This window comes from Cnephaeus nilssonii (genome assembly GCF_951640355.1).
Source record: "Cnephaeus nilssonii genome assembly, chromosome: 19".
In the NCBI taxonomy this organism is placed as follows: Eukaryota; Metazoa; Chordata; class Mammalia; order Chiroptera; family Vespertilionidae; genus Cnephaeus; species Cnephaeus nilssonii.
This window is the reverse complement of record NC_137090.1, coordinates 48,875,707-48,897,823: the sequence shown is the minus strand read 5'-3', so window position 1 is coordinate 48,897,823 and position 22,117 is coordinate 48,875,707. Positions and strand designations below refer to the sequence as shown.

Sequence of the window (22,117 nt, the reverse complement as noted above, 5' to 3'; positions counted from 1 at the left end):
GAAGGTCCCAGTAACAGTCCTTCAGTATCCAACCAGGTTGTCGGTGTTTGTGTCGTCGGCGAGGCTGCTGGGTGCAGTTGCGCAGGTTGTGCGCTGTGCAAAGGCGTCTGGGAAGAGGGAGGAAAGGGTGCCATTTTGCACTTTCGCCTTTTTGTATTCACACAGGGGTGCCCAGATGCTAAAGAGGCCTTAGTAGGTGAGCTTAGGTTTTCCCCACTGTCACTGCTAGCTGCTGCTTTTATTTTTTTCAACGACCATTGTTTGTTATAAAGGTGAACCCAGATCGGTGCATCTGGTAGTGAGCACAGCCACCAGGACCTCCCCAGCGTTTTGCATTCACAGTGACGGAGATCAGCTACCAGCAGGGTCTGGTCATCCTGGGTAAGGACGTCTTTGAGCTCCTTCTTGGAAGCCTCATCCACATGTTCCTGGTAGTGGGCCACCAGGGCTTCGGAGAGGGACTGCCGGATTGCATAAATCCTGGCCACACGGCCACCACCTCCACGGGGACCGAGATGTCCACACTGGTAAATTGCTCCTTCCCAGAAGGCGTTTGTATTGCAGTGTGCGCACTGGGCATCTCCAGGGGCCGCCCTTCCCCTTGATGAGGCTGGTCCTGTGTGCATATGCCCGGCTGTGGCCATCTTCTGCAGCGGCAGACCTGCAGGGCCTGCGCAAGACCCAGGGCGAGCCTGCGCAAGAGACCCTCCCCGTGCGGCCCTGACACCGGGAAAGCTCACTGCCAGCTTCTCACCGTTGGCCTTCAGTTTGCACGTATGTGTTTAAGCAGTGAAGTTTCCCATTTGGGGCATGTTTCTGTGTCTCCCATTTGGGCTGCCTCCCTGTGCTTGTGTCTGTGCATTAGGTAGAGCTGGGACCTCTCCCTGTCCTGGGAGAGGGGCCTTGTACAGTAGGCGTCCTGTGGCTCATGACCACCTGAGCTGTGAGGGCTGTGTGCCCTCCTGTTGTAGTTGAGACCTGATTGCTGTTTGGAGTGCGACTTGATGTTTTTAAACTTTTAACCCTTTGCACTCGCTTGCTTTTTTCACGATTCCTTTATTCTAATGCTAACCGTGTCGAGTCACACTCAACATCCGAGTGCAAAAGGTTAAACTTTCTAATTCAGAGAAGTGTTTTGGGGATGGAGGAGACTGGGATTTTTCCTGTTGAATGTGCGGTCCAAATGTGTGTTAGGTATGCTATTTTAGGTCTGTTGAATTCTATTTTACTTTTAAAAAATGTTTATATATGCTCCTGTCAGATGAGACCAGCTCATGTTGTCGAGCCATAGAAAGAGCAGGACACATTGAGAGTTTTAGAGGTTTCAGTGTGTCTTTTTACACGGCAAAGCACTTCGACGGGCTGATCCTGCAGCCAGACCCAGGCAGTCAGCGCATCTTTACCCTCACCACGCTCGTTAGTGTGCCACCTCCCCCGCCCGCCATCACGGCCTCCGGCACCCCCTTTACTTGCACACTGAATGAGAGTTGGCTCTTTTCCAGCTGAGTAAGAACACTTGAGAATCTTGATTGGTCTTACTCATCTCCATGGCTCCTAACACTCCACAGAGGCCCTAGCAGAAAGGAGGGTTTTAGTAAGTTGATGGTGTTCCTTGTATTTCCAGGAAATTTTTGAATTCTCAGCAGAAAGTAAGTTTGATATTTTAAAATCAGTGTAGTTGGCCAAATATTTAAAATTTTAAAAATCATTTGTTATGAACTTCGGAAAAGCTTTTCACCGAGTTTTTTCGCATTCCATCTCACAACAAATATAACCCGGACATCCTGGGCCAGTGACTCCCCCTGGGTTGGCACAGGGAACTTGACCACTCACTGTCTCCTTTCAGCCCTTCAGGGGCCTGAACAGCCCACCATGGGTTTCCCTCTGCCTCTCACAGCTCGCATCTACTTGTAAATATTCTCACCGTCCCTTGCCTCTGCTTATTTTTTAACCCTTGCTCTGTTACTTCAGAAAAATTGGTATTTTCTTCTTCACTCTATTCTTCCCTTAATTTCCAGGTACGTGTTCCAAATTGAACCTAATTATGGATAAGTGTTAGATTAGGGGTTATGATAAAACTGTCGTAAAAAGTAGTCATACGTTTTGACCTGAAACTATATCCAATAAAGCAGTAGTGCCAACAACCCCCAATGTCCTTGAAAATCCCCTTTGTTTTGTCTGCCAAAGAATTCATCTCCTTCCTCTAATTGCTCTTGCTTTTCTTTCTAGCACCAGTAGCCAAATTAAAAAAAAAAAATCTTGGAAGGGTAAATTATCAGCAGTCTAACCTTCTGATTTATCAACGGATAAACAAAGAGCCTATTCATAGTGGTCATAGAACTACTATGAAAATAATGTGTATAGTTTTATTTAGGTCTCTTCTGCTTTCCCTTCAATCTGAATACAGTGCATTGTGCCAGCGTCACATGGAATCATATGCTTGCAAATGGGACCAAAGATGTGTCAAAGCCGTCTCTGCAGGTTAACAGAGGGGCCGGTCAGGGGAGGGTCTGCGTGTATGTGTTTTGTTTGCACGTGTGTTTGTGTTGCTGTCTTCCTGACACCCTAACCTTTATGACATTCTGCTTTTGTGCATTATGCCTTGGTAGGGTTTTCAATCAGTAATTGTGATTAAGAAAGAAGAATAAAAATTAAGAAATAACAGTAATTGGACCAGTGATTGCATATTAATGTAAACTGTACATTTGACCTTTATAAAAAACTAGCGTTCCCGTTGCAGGAAAAATCCTGCAATAGGGTTTCCTGCTGCACTCTACCCCGCCCCGCCTCCGCTCCTCCCTTGTCCCCCGGCCTGCCTTCTCCGCCAGCCTGCCCCGCTCTCCTTCCTTCTCCCCCGGCCCCGCCTCCGCTCCTCCCTTCTCCTCCCTCCAGCTTGCTTGCTTCTCCGCAGCTTTGCTCCCTTCAGCATCTCTTGGCTTCTTTCTAAGCTGTCTTGATATGCAAATTAGCCGCCATCTTTGTTGGGGTAATTTGCATACTCGTCCTGATTGGTTGGTGGGCGTGGCTTGGCTGATGGGCATGGCTTGGGCGTAGCGAAGGTGCAGTCAATTTGCATATTTGTCTATTATTAGGTAGGATTCTGGTATCCAGAGCCTTCTGCTAACCATTTCAGATACAAGATAGTTCTTAAAGTATTACAAACATGGCCATTTTATTTACTGATTTCATTACTCAAACCATCACTATCACTGTCAGTTCTGTCACCAGCCTGGACTCTGGGGTGCCTGGGCCTTCTGATGGCTGTGGTCAGTCCACACTGGGGTCATATGCTTGTCCGATTCTGGACTTCTTTCTCTGTCACCTGCTGCCTCTAATCTGTTCCCCTGAGCCTAGAAAGCAGTAACTAAAGCTGCCAGAATTGTGTGTAAGCCACAAGTGCTTCTTCTAATAATAAAAGGGTGTGAAGTTTTTACTAGTAGCTTCTCTGGAGACCTCTTGTTCCTGGTTAGTGACAGGATCTCAGGTAGCTGAGTGGCCTGACGCGTGGCCCCTGCCTTAGCGCTCCCCGGAGATGCTATCTCCACGCCTGGGAACCACACCACGCTGCTCCTGCTGGCCCTTTGCAGGGATGCTCCCGCCACAGAACTTGACAGCTGACTCCTCTATAGCTTGAACATAAGAGCATTTTGTCCAGGGTGTCCCATCGATTGGGGGTCAGTTTACGCCCATTATTTTTACTCTTAAAAGTGCTGCCCTTGCCCTGCCGGCCTGGCTCAGTGGTTGGGCATCAACCTATGAACCAGGAGAGGGCACATGCCCGGGTTGCAGGCTCAATCCGCAGTGTGGGGCGTGCTGGAGGCAGCTGATCAATGATTCTCTCTCATTATTGATGTTTCTATCTCTGTCTCCCTCTCCCTTCCTCTCTGAAATTTGTAACAAATTTTGAAAGGTAAGATCCTTTGTTTGCTGGGGCTGATAAATAACCCCCAGGGCTTGGTTAGACAGAGCCAGGGTTGATGAGCAGTAGAGAAATTCAGGTTTCTTTTGGCATGAGGGGGCATGCGGGGCCAGACTGAGGGATGTGTGAGGGGAAGGCGAGATGGGGAGAGGAGAGAGGGAATGTGGGAAAGCGCGGTGGGCTTGGACTGATAGGCAGGCTTCCGAATGTTACTGTGTACATCCCCCTTGAGAAATTTTAATCTGCCCCCACAGGCTGCACTGTAAGAGTCAGATGTGAGTGTTTTAGAAATGAGAGTGTGTGTAATGAAGGGGACCAAGTACATAGAGAGATTCTGGCGAGGCTTAATTATAAGTAGAGTAAATGAAACAAACACATTCTGTTTTCCCTCCGTGACAGTTGGAATATTAGACAAAACTGGGTCCAGAGGCAGACATTCGAGGTTCATTTCTCCTTTTTTGACCTTGATGGGTCTTCATGATGGCAGAGGACTTGAGCTGTATCTATGACGTCCCGTCCATCTTTCAGAGTATAGGATTCTGTCATATGCTCTGGAGGGGCGAGGCGAGAAAGCATTTTGAATTTGTACAGAGGACGGTCTTTTTCCCCCTTTGTAGGCCAGAAAGGAAACTTCCAAATAAGGATGCACGAGCTACTCCGGGAAACAAAGGGAAACAATAACGAAAATGCGCGTCTCGCCTTTGCCCTGGCATGAGAAGAATGCGGACTGTGCGCTGACCTCAGGGTTTCTGTCTTATTTCATATTTAGGTGAAATGGTCAGTGACCATTATTTCCAAAGAAGTTTCTCTTCAGACTTCTAAGGTGTTTGTGTAACACTGAGGTGATATATTAACCTTGCCAGCTCAGACTGCCGCCCAGCTGTGCTTGTCGGGGTCCTGTCCCAGGATGAGAAAGGGTTGATGCAGCGGTGAATGAGCACAGCCAAGTGTAAAATTGTGTGCATACTGATCACATCTTTATAAAGTGTAGCCCAGGGGACACAAATTGGTAAACTTGGTTTGCCTTCTGGTGTCTTGGTGTCTTGAGTAAGCATGTTTTGACGGCCTGAGCTCTCACAAGTCCCATTTCCCACCACTCCCTGTAGTCTTTCCTTTCCTTTCCTGGACATTTACTTACCTGTCTGGCTCTATAGGCAGTGGAGTTGTGCCCTCTGATTTTAAAAAGTAAGACTAATTAAAACGAAGTAAGACTAAATTACAGTAAGTATTACTTTAAGATTAGGTGAAATAATTAAGTGAACATGCTACACATATGTATTGAGGTTATAACAGACTGTCCCGGTTGCTTCCAGGGAAAGAGGCGCTGATACCGAGCTTAGGGTGCAGAAAGTTGAGGGGTGCCGTGAGAGTGCCTTCGTGGGTGAAGGCGGGGGCGAGGCCGGCAACGGATGCTGTCGCCTCGCAGTGGTCCCGGGGGAGCTTGAGCTCGCTGGCCCTCCACCATTTTCCCAAATTGAGGCCCAGGGTCAGACCTTTGTACCTCCCCTCTGTCCTCCCACCAGCCACGGGAGGCTGCAGGGAGAATCTTTTTTCTTCCTCTTTCCAGCAGTCTCATTTCCTTTATGAATTTCGCCCTGAAGAAGGAATTCTGATATCCTCAAAGCAAATAAACATTCACCCAGTATTCTCTTCCTTAAAAAGTTCACTCTCAGGGAGCTGGCTCCATGGCTGACCACAGGTCTGCTTGCACCCGACTGGCTGACTCAGGTCGACTCAGGTCTGCAGCAGGCCTGACTCACTCCCCTCCACTGCCTGCCGCCACCCACAGGGCCTGTTTACCCAGGACCTCATGGCCTTTGTGCCCGGGCTGGTGGGAGGGGAGGCTGGGTCACTGCGTGCCCTGCAGAGTGGAGGGTGAGCGTTAGAGGCCTTGTGATGATATATGTGACATATACACTGAGTGGCCAGATTATTATGATCTCTGAAGGCATAATAATCTGGCCACTCAGTGTATATCCTATATAATAAAAGGCTAATATGCAAATTGTCCCCTCGACCAGGAGTTCGACCAGCAGGCAGGCCGGCCAACCGCCCATGTCCCTTCCCCCTGGCCAGGCTGGCTGGACCCCACCCATGCACGAATTCATGCACTGGGCCTCTAATACATATGTATATATATATACATACACACATACACACACACACACACACACACACACACACACACACACACATACACACTGAGTGGCCACATTATTATGCGTTCAGAGATCATAATAATCTGGCCACTCAGTGTATATTTGGTCCCCAGTTCCTGGCATAGAGCTCATAAAACCCTTGGCATTTGAGTGACAGGGGTAAGAGGAGCATCTTTAGTTACTCATAGTAAGCCTCTTTCAACCATACTTGGAGTTTATGCTCTTGGAGAGTGGAGGGGCTGGTTGCCAGAGGAGCCAACCAAATGGTTAGAGTTGGAACCCTGGCCTCTGGCGGAAGGGGAGGGGAACTTGGCTATTGAGTTTAACCACCTGTGGTCAGTGATTTGCTCAAACATGCCCATGTGATGTCACTTTCATAAAAATGATGAACAGTGGGAGTTGGAGCGCTTCCAGGTCGCCCAGCACATCAAGAGGCTGGGAGGGTCGCCCACGCGGAGAGAGCACGGACGCGCCATGCTACCCCACACCTTGCCCTGTGCACCCTTTCCCATCTGGCTGTTCCCGAGTTGTTTCCTTAACCTGTAATCTAGTAAGCAAACTGTTTTCTGGGTTCTGTGAGCCGTCACAACAAATGATTAAACCTGAGGCAGAGGTTGTGCGGCCCCCGACCCCCACCCCTGGTTTATAGCTGGTTGGTCAGAAGTGCAGATGACAGCCGGGGACTTGGGGCCAGCCCCTGAAGTGGGGCGTCTTGGGACTGCTTCCTTCCCCTGCAGTGGCTCGGGGCGGTCGGAGGACTGGAGGACACCCAGCTGGTGTCCAGAGAGCTGGGGAATTGGCCAGTGGGGGAAACCCACACAGGTGGAGGCAGAAGTTGGTGTGAATACAGTGGAGAAAGTTTCTTTTCTAGGCCTTTTGAAGGTATTGGTCCTCCCTGCATTCTGCTCAGCGCTGGCGGGAGGCCCTAGCCAGCTGTCAGTGAGGTGCTCCTTCCCGCGTGAAGCTTCCGGTGGGACTTGTTCACAACAGGTGGTGTGTGTGTGTGTGTGTGTGTGGGGGGGGAGGGCGGGGAGGCAGCGCCTCTGGTCTGGAGCCCGTGGAGAGGAGGGTTGAGCCCCAGGCAGGATCTAGGCATCCCTGGGCCTGCCTCTAAACCATCATCAGATTGTCACAACTCCTCACCCCTCGCCTCTGGTCGGAGAACATCTGCTCTAAGTCAGCCTGGTGCTTGGAATTCAGACATTTGGTAATAAGTCTGAGTGCGAATTCCTCTTCATTAATTTTGCCTGGTAATTGGTGATGCCCTTTAAGTCTGTAAATCCATTTCTTTACCTCAGGTTAAGTTTCTCCCATTGCTTTCTTCTTACCATCTGGCTTTCTATCAAACTTATATTGGATCCTTCCGTTCTGCCTCCATGTCTTCTAATTAAAACAACAATAACATGGTATCATCACACTATCATTTTTTTCTCAGAATTCTGAGTGAAAGTCCTTAGCTGGTCTTCCCATCCGCTAAGTGGGTATTGCTGGTCATCAGTGTTTTGCATGTGAAAGCCATCTTTGCTGATACCAAGTTTCCCCTTTTAATGTAGATGTTTTCCTTTTAAATCTCATTGAAAATGTGGGTGGGGACTTCCCATCTGTTTAACCCACTGCCTTGCTGAGGGATCTGGGCCTCAGGACTGACGTGCTCCTGGGAGTTTAGTGCTGCTGCCAGCCTCTGACACCCCCCCCCCCCCCCGCCCCATCCCACCGGCATTCCTGACCAGAAGGAACCGTGGTCTTTGGACAGATGCTGGGCTTCTCTCGTCCTGGTGCAGGGCCGTCTCTGGGCCTCTACTGGATGGGGTGGGCGGTGTGCTGGATGCACAGGAAGGTAGGCTGCAGGGCAGCATTCCACAGCATCATGCCAAGGGATTTGAATCCAGACAGGATTGCACAGAGCATGGTACATCGAATACAGCATATATTCCCCTAGTAAAGCCAGCCTGATTTAAACAACGTTTAGTCCCCTGGGCTCATGTAAATGTCCAAATTCCTCGGTGTGTAAATTTTTTCTTCTTACATTTACCAGCATGGGCTCAGGAGCAGAATTCCTGCACTCTATTCCTGGCTCCCCTGTTTACGAGCTGTTTAATTTCTTGCTTTATTCCTCTCCGCTGTAAAGTAGGGATAATAACACTTCCTTAAAGGAGTTCTCAGAACAATGCCTAGAAGGTAATAAGTGTAAACAAAAGTTAGTAAATTAACAACAACTGTTAACTCCCGTTCCTTTTCTTTCTCTTCCTGCCTCTCACGTTCCTACTTCTTTTCAGTCATTTTCAATGAAGTAGTGACCCACAGGTCACCGCCCACTGCCCAGGTGCTCTTGGTATAGTAGGGAGTGTATTGTTTTCCTATTATTGCTGTAACAAGTTACCACAAACTTACTGGCTTAAAACAACACACATTTATTACCTCACAGTTTCAAAGGTTAAAAGTCAAGGTGTGGGCAGGGCTACGGTCTTTCTGGGGACTCAGGGTGAATCGTTCCTTGTCTTGTCCAATTCTAAAGGCCACCAGCATTTCCTCTCCCTCTGCCTTCAAGTGACTCTGCAGCCGCTGGTTCTAGCATCATCTCCTTTTTCGTTCTTTTTTTTCAGGTTTCATGTATTTCTTCAGAAGGTGACTCAACTATAGAATGAAGCATTTTTAGTATTATGAAATATAGTGTTTTGAAACCTTTTCCCCTACAATTCTGCTTATTGCAATTTTTATAGCCCTGAAGGGATTCTCTTATCTGAAGTGTTTCAAGCGCGCAGGTATTTTGGATGACGTCTGATGGGAAAGAAGGTTGCAATGAAGCAGGTTGCAGTAACCCTCTTGCGAGGCAAACAGCAGGGGCGTTCCTTTCTGTCCGGGAAGCTGTGCGGTCTCGGGTGGAAACTGTCCGTCGGAAAGAAGCTGGTCGTTTCTTCCAGGGTCCGTTAGTATGTGCACCGGGAGCCCGGGCAGACTTCGCAGGTGGGCGGCATCATAACCTTCCACGGGCTCCCCTCCGCTCCCCAATATCCGCTGGAGGCCTTTTGCCCCAGCACAGAGCACTGGGTTGCACTGGAGGGAATGCTGCACAGATTTGTGTTTTCCAGGATTCTTTACAGCACAGTCCGAGCTCCCTGGCTTCCCACGGGGTGGCCAGAATAGACATCCTTTGGGGTTCACAGGAAGAGGTGGGCATTTAGGAGTTGGGGAGGCTCTTCCGTTACGTGAGTGAGTGCATTCTGTAGTTAGTTTTCCGATGATCTGCATTAGCGTTACGTAAAGCCACCACCTTCTTTAATACGCAGCCACCAGGCTGGTTTCTGGAGCATTGACGACAAAGCCACGTTCTGAGGCAGCCCGATCGATGACCAGATTTTTATATAAAATCCTGTTCAGTCACATTAAACCAGACAGCCGACACAGTGCAGGGCGTGTCCCGGGTCCTGCCTTGGTGTAAGTGGACAGCAGATTTCATTGTGCAGTTCAGCCTACACTGTCGTGTTCAAGACCTTTCTGCCGACCCCAGAGCACTTGATGCTGGAAATCTGTTCAGTGCCGTTCTTTCCTGTCCAACGGCTGCTTTTTGTCTGCACCAAAGGGTCGATGGTCTCCAGTCGTGGTGGGGAGAGACAAGAAGCAGTCAGAACCAGAAGACAGGGCCTCAGCATTCATATCTCCCTTTTCTGTCTTTGCCCTTCCTGCCACCCTCTTAAAAGATCCTTGTGATTCCTTTGAGCTCACCAGACAATCCAGAATAATCTCCTCAGTTCAAGATCCTTGACTTAATCACACCTGCCAAGGCCCTTTGCTGTGTAACATGTTCCCAGGGCCCAGGGATCTGCACATCTTCAGGGGCCTCCGGGGCATTGTTCAGTCTCCTACAGGGAGCAAGAGCCGAGATACACTCACTCCACAGGAGGCCCCAAGCAAGAGGTGGGCCACTCTGCCCAGGAGGCAGTATTTTTCCTGTGGAATTGGGAAAGGTTACACGGAAGAGGGACATACAGCTGAGCTTTGAAGGATGCAGGGCCTTTGCTGGGGTGGAAGGGTTTTAGGCAGAGGAAACAAGCACTTGCCAAGAAAAGGAGTTGTGAAAGAATCCAGCAGGTTTAGGGACTACTTAGATCTTGGATGTTGCCAGAATGTTGAAAGGAGGGTGGTAGGCAGAGAAATGTGTAGTTTAAAACAGTGTGCTGTGATGGTTTGGAATGTGTTCTGTGAAGAGCAGGAACTAGTGTAGCTGTTTTGGTGTTTTGTTTTGTTTTAATATAAATTTTTTATCTGATTAGGTTAGTAATACATGTCAGTTTTATAGAAAACTAGAGGCTCAGTGCATGAAATCAGTACACGGATGGGGTCCCTTGGCCTGGCCAGCGATCAGGGCTGATTGGGGCCTTCCGGCTGCCGGCCGAGGCTTCCTTCCTGCTCGGGCTGCCGGCCGGGGCCTGCCAGCCTGGGGGAGGGACTACGGGAGGTTGGCTGGACGAGGGAGGTTGGCTGTGGGAGCACACTGAACACTAGGGGGCAGCTCCTGCATTGAGCATCTGCCCCCTGGTGGTCAGTGCGTGTCATAGTGACCAGTCGTTCTGGTCTTTCTGGTATTCTGGTCGCTTAGGCATATCTATATCTATATCTATATCTATATCTATATCTATATCTATATCTATATCTATATCTATATCTATATCTATATCTATATCTATATCTATATCTATATCTATATATATAATAGAGGCCCAGTGCACGAAATTCGTGCACAGGGGTGTGTGTCCCTCAGCCCAGCCTGCACCCTCTCCAATCTGGGACATTCCTCTCACAATCCAGGACTGCTGGCTCCCAACTGCTCGCCTGCCTGCCTTCCTGATTGCCCCTAACCGCTTCTGCCTGCCAGCCTGATCACCCCCTAACCACTCCCCTGCCAGCCTGATTGCCCCTAACTGCCCTCCCCTGCAGGCCTAGTCCCCCCCAACTGCTCTCCCCTGCAGGCCTGAGTCCATCCCAACTGCCCTTCCCTACAGGCCTGGTCACCCCCAACTTCCCTCCTCTGCCGGCCTGGTCACCCCTAACTGCCCTCACCTGCAGGCCTGATTACCCAAAACTGCCCTCCCTTGCAGACCTGGTCCCTCCCAACTGCCCTCCCCTGCTGGCCATCTTGTGGCGGCCATCTTGTGTGTTGGAGTGATGGTCTATTTGCATATTACTCTTTTATTAGATAGGATAGACTAGAGGCCCGATGCACAAAATTTGTGCAAGAGTAGGCCTCCCTTTCCTCAGCTGCCAGCACCGGCTTCCCTCTGGCACCCGGGATCTGGGCTTTCCTCTGGCCACTGGCAGGCACCTGGGCTTCCCTGGCAGCCCTGGCTTCGTCTGGATGGTCATCCGGTCTAATTAGCATATTATGCTTTTATTATTATAGGTTAAGAAACTAAAGAAATGTATCTGGGAAGTAAAAATCACTGTGAAATAATAACTCTTGACATTTTCATGTGGTGTGATTATTGAGTGCACGCACACATGTGTACTTTTACACAGTTAAATCCTATGCTATATTCAGATTCTGATCTTGCCTTTTTTATTTGACAGTTTATCATAAGATTTCTTCATGTCATTAAATATTCCCAAATATTCTTAACATGTTCATAATATTCTGTTGTATATATTACCATACTTTATTTAATTCTTTTATTGTTGAATCCAATATTTTTCTTTATTTTAAATAATTCTAAAAAATATATCTGTGTTTAAATTTCTGAATATATCCTTAGGCTAAATTCTTAGATAGATATTTACTTGGCTAAAATATAAGATTGTAAATCCCTCGAGGTGTATTTCTGTGTTCTTTCTGGAAGTGTTATAAAATACATGCAGCTGTGTAGGAGAGCTTGGTCTCACTGCAGCCTGCCACATTGTCATCTTCCTAAATAATTGTCCCTCATTGGATAGGCCAAAAGGTATTTCATTGTTTTAATTTGTATGTCTCCTGAACTGCATATATTTATTAGTCATTTTTCTTTGTGATTTGTCTTTTCTCAATATCCATTGTAGTTTTAATGTTATTGTTTATTTTTTGGTGTAGTAGTACTAGTAGTACAAATTCCTTTCTGTTATATTGTTGCAGATAATTTCTTCAGGGTTGTTTTTTTCTGGTAATATAGATTATTATGTCTTTTTAAAATACAGAAGTCTGAAACTATTATATACAGATTTATTTTTTCCATTAGAAAGATTTTTCCCACCCAAATGTCACATGTTTTGGGGTTTTATATTCCATTTTTTAATGTTTTTAATTTATTTGGAATGTACTTTGGTATATGATGTAAGAAAATGGATTTAAAACGTTTAGCAATTATTCCACCAGCATTTACTGAGCAAGATTTATTTCCTCACTGATTTTAATTTGCTGGTTTTAAAAAAAAATATATTTTATTGATTTTTTACAGAGAGGAAGAGAGAGGGATAGAGAGTTAGCAACATCGATGAGAGAGAAACATGGATCAGCTGTCTCTTGCTGTGCACTGGGGATGTGCCTGCAACCAAGGTACATGCCCTTGACCGGAATTGAACCTGGGACCCTTGAGTCCGCAGGCCGACGCTCTATCCACTGAGCCAAACCGGTTTCGGCTAATTTGCTGTTTTTTATTTTATGTTAGCTATTTACATATTCTTGGATATATTTGCTGTTTTCTATATTCTACTTCATTGATTACATGATTTTAATTGTGGTAGCTATGTAATATTTTAGTATCTGATTAATCAAGTTTTCTTCAGTGTAATTTTTTTTTACAATTTTTTCTTATTTATTCTTTGAGTTACTTTATCTGGTTTCCAAAAAATTTCAGTGTGAATTTTGGTGAAATTGCATTACTTTAGGGGAGAATCAACACATTTCCCAGTATTGAGCCTTCCTTTCTAGGAATATGATACATATTTTCATTCATTATCTTTTATATTCTCTAGTAAAATTTTAAACTTTTTTCTATAAAGGGAGAAATTGGATCATTGGGAAATGGTGTTAACACTGAGAGGCAACATAAAGAATTCACTTCTAGGAATTTTGAGTTTTAGCCCACAGACATATCTGAGGAGTTCTTCATCTTCTGCTCAGCTCCGTGTGCAGTGGGGACAGTGGTTGTTGGTCAGGGGAGAGATTCTGCATTTTTTCATTGGCCAAAGAGCCATCCTGGTGCCCCGCAGGATGCTTCTCTCCTGGAGAAGGCATCCGTCACAGGAATGTGTCCGTTACAGTCCTGGTCATTGCTGCTCTCTGTGGCACTGCCCTCAGTCCTCCTGGAGCCCTTTCTGAGTTTCCTCCCTTAAACGGATCTTCCTCAGGAGGAGACTTCAACATCATAGTAGGATGAGATTGAGCAAAGCTGGCATACTCTTTGTTGTTCTATCACATGCTTATCTTACTGGGTTTGGGGCATCATCTGTCTGCCCCACTTCCTTTGTCTACGAGCCCGTTACTCTGTCAGAGTGACCCGTCCTCCACACTTTCTCATCTGCCTTCAGGACCCAGCTTCGTGGTGACCCTTTCCTAACCTCTGACCCTCTGGGCTGGACCCCGTTCCTTTGGTGCTCCCAGGCCCCACGTTTACTTAGTTCACTCGTTGATTGCACTGTATTGAAACCACCTCCTGTGCATCTGCTATGTACCTCCTATTTCAGCATACCTTGTACCACTGTGCCTGGGACATGTCAGATAGTTAGCAAAGGTTTGTTAAATGCAAATAATCTGAACTACCTTCATGCCAGGACACAGAGATGGAGAGGTTAAACAGGGGTTGGAAATCTTACAGCTAGAGATTAATGTTTGGGAATCATTCACATGGAGTGGCTATTTGAGCTTTAGAAGCAGATGAGCAAGAAGAGTAGGCAGTAACCCCTGCCCTGCCCATCCCTGACATACCTTGGGTAAGGAGCCTGGGGGGAGGTGGTGTAGCTCAGCCGCGGTCCCGTCTGTGGGCCACAGTGAGGACAGACTGGTTTTCAGCAAGTAAAGTGACCGTGTGGCAGGTCTGGCAGAGCCGTTCCCTCTCTGCCGGCCGTCCTTGCAGGGCCCGGTTCCCACAGACTCCTGGAGTCCGGAGTGGGGGGGAGCTGGCAGTTGGGAGGGAATGCTTCCCCTCTGCTTGTTCTCAAAGCCATGGAAGCAGACGGAGATGTTCCCGGGCCTAAGTGGAAGAGGTCTCTGTGCCAGTACGTTCCCTGCTGGGTTTCAGAATGAAAACTTCCATGCCATCCTCTGTGTGACGATCTGCCAGTGCCCAGAAGTGCTGATATGTTTGGGTGCCACGGGCCAAACCCATATTTAGCAAAGAGCGTGATCCACTTTAAGGGGGGTTTCATAACTTGAGATAGAGCGCTCAGGCTGGGCATTCAGAACAAGCACGGCCAAATCAAAGAGACTGAAGAGAGCATTCGCCAGAAAAAATTACTCTCACAGTTACTGTTCCTGATTTGAAACTTTTCCTAGATTAAACACAAAGGATAACAGCCCTGTTGAGAACTGAATTAGTTTTCTGGAAAGAGTATTTTGTAAAACACAAAGATATCAAAATGGTGAGCTGGGACACTAGCATTCCTAGAAGGGGAAAAAGGAACAGATGGAGAAGACATAATCTATAACAGTGGTTGGCAAACCGTGGCTCGTGAGCCACATGTGGCTCTTTGGCCCCTTGAGTGTGGCTCTTCCACAAAATACCACAGCCTGGGTGAGTCTATTTTGAAGAAGTGGTGTTAGAAGAAGTTTAAGTTTAAAAAATTTGGCTCTCAAAAGAAATTTCAATCGTTGTACTGTTGATATTTGGCTCTGTTGACTAATGAGTTTGCCGACCACTTTTATAATAATAAAAGTGTAATATGCTAATTAGACCGGACAGCCGAACGAACTTCTGGACGTCATTCTGGACGTCCTTCTGGATGAAGCCTCAGTGGCGGGGGCCAAGGCAGAGGCGGTTAGGGGCAATCAGGCAGGTAGGTGAGCAGTTAGGGGAGATCAAATAGGCAGGCAGAGTGGTTAGGGGTGATCAGGCAGGCAGGCAGGTGAGTAGTTAGGGGCAATCAGGCAGGCGGAGTGGTTAGGGGTGATCAGGCAGGCAGGCTAGTGGTTAGGGGCTCCTAGTGGGATGTCTGACTGCTGGTCAGACCCCCTAGGGGTCCCGGATTGCGAGAGGGTGCAGGCTGGACGGAGGGACTTCCACCCCCCCCCCCCCCCCCCACGAATTTCGTGCACTGGGCCTCAAATGCAAATAAAAGGAGAAAACTCCTATGCTGAAGAACTTTCTAGACCAGATAAAGGACTCAATTCTGGAAAAAGACATAACTTAATTGCTAGACTGCAGCAATAAAGACAAAAATCTACCAACTTCTTGACAGGAAGCTCGGTCAGTTTTGAGGTGGATTGGGATGGCATTGGAGTGCTCATGCATAAAAGCTACAGTGGTGTCTGTAGGGACTACTGACTAAAGAGCAATAAGTCTTCTGTACCTAGGCACATCGCCTGGGTTCTTACTTGCAGAACACAGAAACTGATTGAAAAGAAAGATCTCACATTCAGGGAAAATCTAGGAAATAGTGCAGAATTCAAAACTCTAGACTATATCAGCAAAACCCAGGATTCGGAGTGCGGGTCCAGCGTTGAGATGTAAAAGTACTCTAAAATTAATCTTGCCTTTATTGGTGGGGGTTGGGGGTATAGGCTCCAGCCGGCAGCCGGAAGGCCCGATCAGCCCTGATCACTGGGCAGGACTAGGGACCCTACCCGTGCACAAATTTCATGTACTGGGTCTCTAGTTTTATATAAGGGACTTGGGCATCCTCGAATTTTGGTATCCATTCATGGTGGGGGCCAAGGTGGAGCCAATCTCTCACAGGTACCGAGGGGGACTCAGAAATTATTTGTGGATTTTTTACTGTATGGGGTGTTGGCGCTCCAACCCCTATGTTGTTCAAGCGTCAACTATATTTATATATTAGAGGCCCAGTGCACAAATTCGTGCATTAGTGGTGTCCCTCAGCCTGGCCTGCAGGATCGGGCTGAAAACAGCTCTCCAACATCCCCTGAGGGGTCTCGGATTGCGAGAGGGCACAGGCCAGGCTGAGGGACCCCACTGGTGTAGGATTGGGGCTGGGGAGGGACGCAGAAGGTTGGCCAGCCAGGGAGGGACCACGTGAGAGCTTCAGGGTGTGTCCGGCCCATCTTGCTCAGTCCTGATCAGCCAGACCCCAGCAGCAAGCTAACCTGCCCCCTGATGGTCAGGGCACATCATAGTGACTAGTCGACTGGTCGACTGTCCCCAATTGATCAGTGCACATCATAGTGAGCAGTTGAGTGGCCTTAGTATAACATTAGCATATTATGCTTTGATTGGTTGAACAGCTGACTGGTCGACTGGACACTTAGCATATTAGGCTTTTATTATCCTATATAATAAAAGGGTAATATGCAAATTGACCAAACGGTGAAACGACCTGTTGCTATGATGTGCACTGACCACCAGGGGGCAGACGCTTAACGCAGGAGCTGCCCCCTGGTGGTCAGTGCACTGGGAGTGCTGCTTAGCCATAAGCTGGGCTGATGGCTGGTGAGCGCCTCCCTCTGCGGCAGCGTTAGGGTGCATGGGGAGTGGGCCTAAGCCGTCAGTCGGATATCCCCTGAGAGCTCTCAGACTGCGAAAGGGCTCAGGCCAACCTGAGGGACCCCCCACTGCACAAATGTTGTGCACCAGGCCTCTAGTATAGGATAAGTATTATATAAATTAAGATAAGGATTTGACTGTTTCTAGAATAAAAGCTCACTTAAGTTGATCAAGAAGCTTGTATTTTGTTTTATTTTTTATTTTTGCTCTTTGAGAAAATGGTTATCACTTTATATTCAGGGTCATTATCTGTATTAGAATTAAATTTAGTTGCAAGTGAAAAAACCCCCCAAATAATAATGGCTTAAACAAGACCCAAGTTTATTTCTTATGTAAGAGTATTGGTGGATGGTCTAGGCTTAGTGGCGTGTGGGCTCAGGCTCCTGGTGATTTCTGGGTCTGCTGTGTGAGACCCTGACCTCATGGTCCCAAACCTGGCATTTGCATTTCAGGCAGCAGGATGATGGAAAGGGTGAGCACTGCCCTACCCTCTTCATCCAGGTGGCCAGAACCTTGTCACACACCCCCCCACACACACACACACACCCACCTGCAAAAGAGGCTGGAGAATGTCCAACAAAAAGTCACGTTTCTGAGGAAGAGAACGAAAAGAAATACTGGGGTATAACCAACCTCTGCTTAGACATATGTAATAATCTGGGGGAAGTACTGCAAAATATCCTGAATATATGAAGCACTCCAATAGGTAAAAACTAAAACAAATAAAACAAGAAAAAACTGAATGCCAAAGGGGTGGTGGTACAGGTCAATTGGCAGTAGTATGATCAAAGACAAAAATAACAAAAAAAGAAAAGAAAAAACAAAGATATTGAACATCAGTGTAGTCAGAGAAATGGAAATCAAAAGAAGCATTTTTCACCCATTAAAAGGAATGAGAACTTCCGCTGCTGGTCAGGGTGTAGAGAAACAGTCGCTCCCATGCGTTGCTGGTGCCATGAATGATCGCACACTTTTTGGAAAGCAATTCAGAGTAGCTATTGAGATGGAAACTCTGTTCTTTTTTTTCATTGTTGCCAGTATTACAGATGTCTCCCATTTCCCCCCTTGCCCACCTCCAACCAGTCCCTCCCCCACCCCACGCCTTCACCACATAATTATCTGTGTCCATGCATTATGCATTTATACATACAGTATAGGTTTTGTTTGTTAGCATTTCAAGTGGAAGTACTTTTATTTCAAGGCACCATAACATGATGGTCTCTCTAAGATCACTCTGCCTCCTCGTGTGAAAATCCAAACCCCCCCCGCCCCAAAACAAACCAAAAAGTCCTGCACGGTGATCACAGCCACCCATCAACTTGCGTTAACAGGATTGTGTTCAACAGCATGGGTGGCGGGGGACGTGACACCACCGTTACAATCCACAGCCTTGGAACAGATTCCCCTGCCGAGACCCCGAAAGGACAGCGAGATAAGCTCAACGCCTGCAATCAGCAAGAGCCAGTGGGACCCTCCAAACCAACAATCCGTGTAAACGTGCCAGCATTGGCGTCTCCCTTCCTCCTCCTCACTTCTCCCCTGGAGTGTGACGTCAGCTTGTTTTGCAAAAGGGCTGCCAGTTTGTTGGATGTCTTTTTGAGAAACGCGCTGCCCGGGTGGGCACTGTTCACGTGCAGGGACGGGTCCTCAGGGGTGGGGGCGTGGGGGAGGGGGGTGGTTGTCTGTGTAGCCGCAATCCTCACAGACCTAGGGCTCGCCCCGGAGAGGCGGGAAGGCAGACTGCTCTGCGCCCCGTGCATTTTCTCCGGGTGGGACTCCTGGGAGCACCGCGGGGAGGCTTTGTTGCAGACGTCACATTTGTAGGGGCAAATCCTGCGTGCGTGCGGGCTGCCTCTTTAGGTCAGAGGGGCCCTTGAAGCCCTGGCCGCAGAAGGTGCACCGGCGCCTCTTCACCTGGGTGTGGCACTTGAGGGGCCGGTGGAGCCTACGCTGTAGGCCGGAAGCCCGTGCCACACAGGTCACAGCTGTGAGCCGCCTGCGCCTGGCGACCGGGGTCCTCGGCGTCTCCAGGCTCCAGGGTTTCGCTCGGTGCTCAGGGAGAGTTGCTCTCGTGCCTCCAGGCTCGCCCGCACCGCTGCTGCCGCCACCACTGCGGCGGTCCTGGGGTGGGGGGCGGGGTCGCAGAGCAGACAGTCCGGGCCCGCTGGGATGTAGGGGTCTGCCCTTTCCTCGTCCAGGAGCTCACGCCAGCTGCGGACCGAGACCCCCGGGCTCCTCTGCTTTACCAGGAAGACTTTGGGCATGGTACGGCCCCTCCGGGCCCCTCCTCCCGGCTGCTCCCTGCTAGGGACTGCAGCGAGGGCTGGGTCCCCGTTCTGGCTGCCCGAGCCCACCTTACCGCCTAGCCGGCCCTCTCCCTCCGTCCCCTCCGTCCCCTCGCCCCCTGCCGCAGCGCGCCCCAGCCTGTCCAGTGTATGTTCTTGGGTTAATTTCTTCCTGTTCCCCCAGTGACTCTCCCCCTGCCACCTGTCACTCTGTTCCATGTATCCATGCCTCTGGACCTTTTTTGTTCAGTTTATTTTGTTCATCAGATTCCACATATAAGTGAGGTCATGTGATATTTGTCTTTCTCTGATTTATTTCCCTTTGCATAATACTCTCCAGGTCCCTCCATGCTGTCTCAAAGAGTAAGAGATTCTTTTTTACTGTTGCATAGTATTCCATGGTATAAATGTACCACAACTTTTTTTATCCACTCCTCTACTAATGGGTACTTGGGCTATTTCCAGATCTTAGTTGTTGTAAATATGAACATGGGGGTGCATATATTCTTTCTGAATGGTGTTTTGGGATTCTTAGGATATATTCCTAGAAGTGGAATCTCTGGGTCAAATAGCAGATCCATTTAATTATTTGAGGAAACTCCATACTGTTTTCCACAGTGGCTGCCCCAGTCTGCCTTCCCACCAGCAGCGTATTAGGGTTCCCTTTTCTCCGCATCCTCGCTAGCACTTGTTTGTTGATTTATTGATAGTAGCCATTCTGGCTGTGAAGTGTGAAGTGATACCTCATTATAGTTTTAATTTGCATTTCTCTGATGATTAGTGATGTTGAGCGTTTTTTCATACGTCTCTTGGCCTTCTGTATGTCTTCTTTGGAGAAGTGTCTATTCAGGTTCTTTGTCCATTTTTTAATTGTATTGTCTTCCTGCTGTTGAGTTATGTAAGTTCTTTATATATTTTGGAAATTAACCCCTTATCAGATGTATCATTGGTGAATATGTTCTCTCATACGGTGGGTTGGTTTCCTTTTCATTTTGTTGATGGTTTCTTTTGCTATACAGAAGCTTTTTAGTTTGATGTAGTCCCATTTGTTTATTTTTTCCTTTGTTCACCTTGCCCTAGGACCGTGGTCGGCAAACTGCGGCTCGCGAGCCACATGCAGCTCTTTGGCCCCTTGAGTGTGGCTCTTTCACAAAATACCACGGCCTGGGCGAGTCTATTTTGAAGAAGTGGTGTTAGAAGAAGTTTAAGTTTAAAAAATTTGGCTCTCAAAAGAAATTTCAATCGTTGTACTGTTGATATTTGGCTCTGTTGACTAATGAGTTTGCCGACCACTGGCTAGGAGATGTGGCAGCAAAAATACTGATACGTGAGATGTCTGAGATTTTACTGCCTGCTTTCTTCTAGAATTCGTATGGTTTCACGACTTACATTTAAATCTTTTATCCACTTTTAGCTTATTGTGGTGCACGGTATAAGTTGGTGGTCTAGTTTCACTTTTTTGCATATACCTATCCAATTTTCCCAACACCATTTATTGAAGAGACTGTCTTGACTGCATTGTATGCTCTTGCCTCCTTTGTCAGATATTAATGGTGTGGGTTGATTTTGGAGGTCTCTGTTCTGAGACCGTGTTGGAGAGGCCACAGCACAGTGCTCCAGCCAACAGCCCATTTGAGCTCCTGTCTGACAGTGTCACCTGTCTGACGTGTGAGTGAGCCGGGTGGGCTGTCTGGCCCAGCCAAGTCCTCAAGTGACTGCAGCGCCAGTCGTTCTTTGACTGTAACCACCTGAGAGCATCTAAGTGAGAACTGGCCAAGCCCTCCCCAAATTTAGGATCTGCTAAATAACTGGCAAAATAAAATGGTTGTTTTAACCGATGAAGTTATGGGGAAGCTTGTCCTGAAACAATGGCAACTGGAATGTGAGGATTTAGTAAGTAGCATCTTGACTGTGATGATGTTCATTCTCATGTAGAAGAGCCTTTGTAGAGCCGATCCCAACTACTTATTGCACACAGTTAAATGGTCTCATAAACAGCTGTTTGCCTCGTTACAATTACAGTAGTCTTAAAATTAAGTATCCCATTTTTCAATCAACATTATACAGTACAAGAGGCCCGGTGCACGAAATTCGTGCACAGGTGTGTGTGTGTGTGTGTGTGTGTGTGTGTGTGTGTGTGAGTCCCTCAGCCCAGCCTGCACCCTCTCCAATCTGGCACCCCTTGAGGGATGTCCAACTGCCCGTTTAGGCCCGATACCACTGGGATCGGGTCTAAACGGGCAGTCAGACATCCCTCTCACAATCCAGGATTGCTGGCTCCAAACCACTCGCCTTCCTGCCTGCCTGACTGATTGCCCCTAACCGCTTCTGCCTGCCAGCCTGATCACCACCTAACCACTACCCTGCCAACCTGATTGATGCCTTACAGCTCCCCTGCTGGCCCGATTGCCCCTAACTGCCCTCCCCTGCAGGCCTGGTCCCCCCCCCCCCACTGCCCTACCCTGCAGGCCTTGTACCTCCAACTGCCCTCCCCCGCAGGCCTGGTCCCCCCAAACTGCCTTCCCCTGCCAGCCTGGTCACCCCTAACTGCCCTCCCCTGCAGGCCTGGTCCCCCCAACTGCCTTCCCCTGCCGGCCTGGTCCCCCCCAACTGCCCTACCCTGCAGGCCTTGTCTCCCCCAACTGCCCTCCCCTGCAGGCCTGGTCCCCCCCAACTGCCCTCTCCTGATGGCCTGGTCCCCCCCTGCAAGCCTGGTCCCCCCCCAACTGCCCTCCCCTGATGGCCTGGTCCCCCCCAACTGCCCTCCCTTGCAGGCCTGGTTGCCCCCTACTGCCCTCCCCTGCAGGCCTGGTCCCCCCCCTTGCAGGCCTGGTCCCCCCAACTGCTCTCCCCTGCAGTCCTGGTCCCCCCCTGCAGGCCTGGTCCCCCCAACTGCCCTCCTCTGCAGGCCTGGTTGTCCCCTACTGCCCTCCCCTGCAGGCCTGGTCCCCCCCCCAACTGCCCTCCCCTGCCAGCCATGTTGTGGTGGCCATTTTGTGTCCACATGGGGACAGCCATCTTTGACCACATGGAGGCAGCCCATGTGTGTTGGAGTGACAGTCAATTTGCATATTACTCTTTTATTAGATAGGATTTTAAGTATTATATATTATGCATATGTATAACAAATGC

General features: G+C 48.5%; 1 protein-coding gene and 1 pseudogene across 8 annotated transcripts in view; one reads left to right on the top strand and one right to left on the bottom strand.

Annotated features, from left to right (window-relative positions):
- SPECC1 (sperm antigen with calponin homology and coiled-coil domains 1) overlaps positions 1–22,117 on the top strand; it is a 256,884-nt gene that overhangs the window by 112,336 nt on the left and 122,431 nt on the right. The gene's annotated exons all lie outside the window — the stretch shown is intronic.
- Positions 22–19,238, bottom strand: LOC307115386 (transcription factor Ovo-like 2; annotated as a pseudogene). The gene is made up of 3 exons: positions 18,233–19,238; positions 341–461; positions 22–107 (listed from the first exon to the last, which is right to left on the bottom strand). The product of its transcript is annotated as a transcription factor Ovo-like 2 (transcript).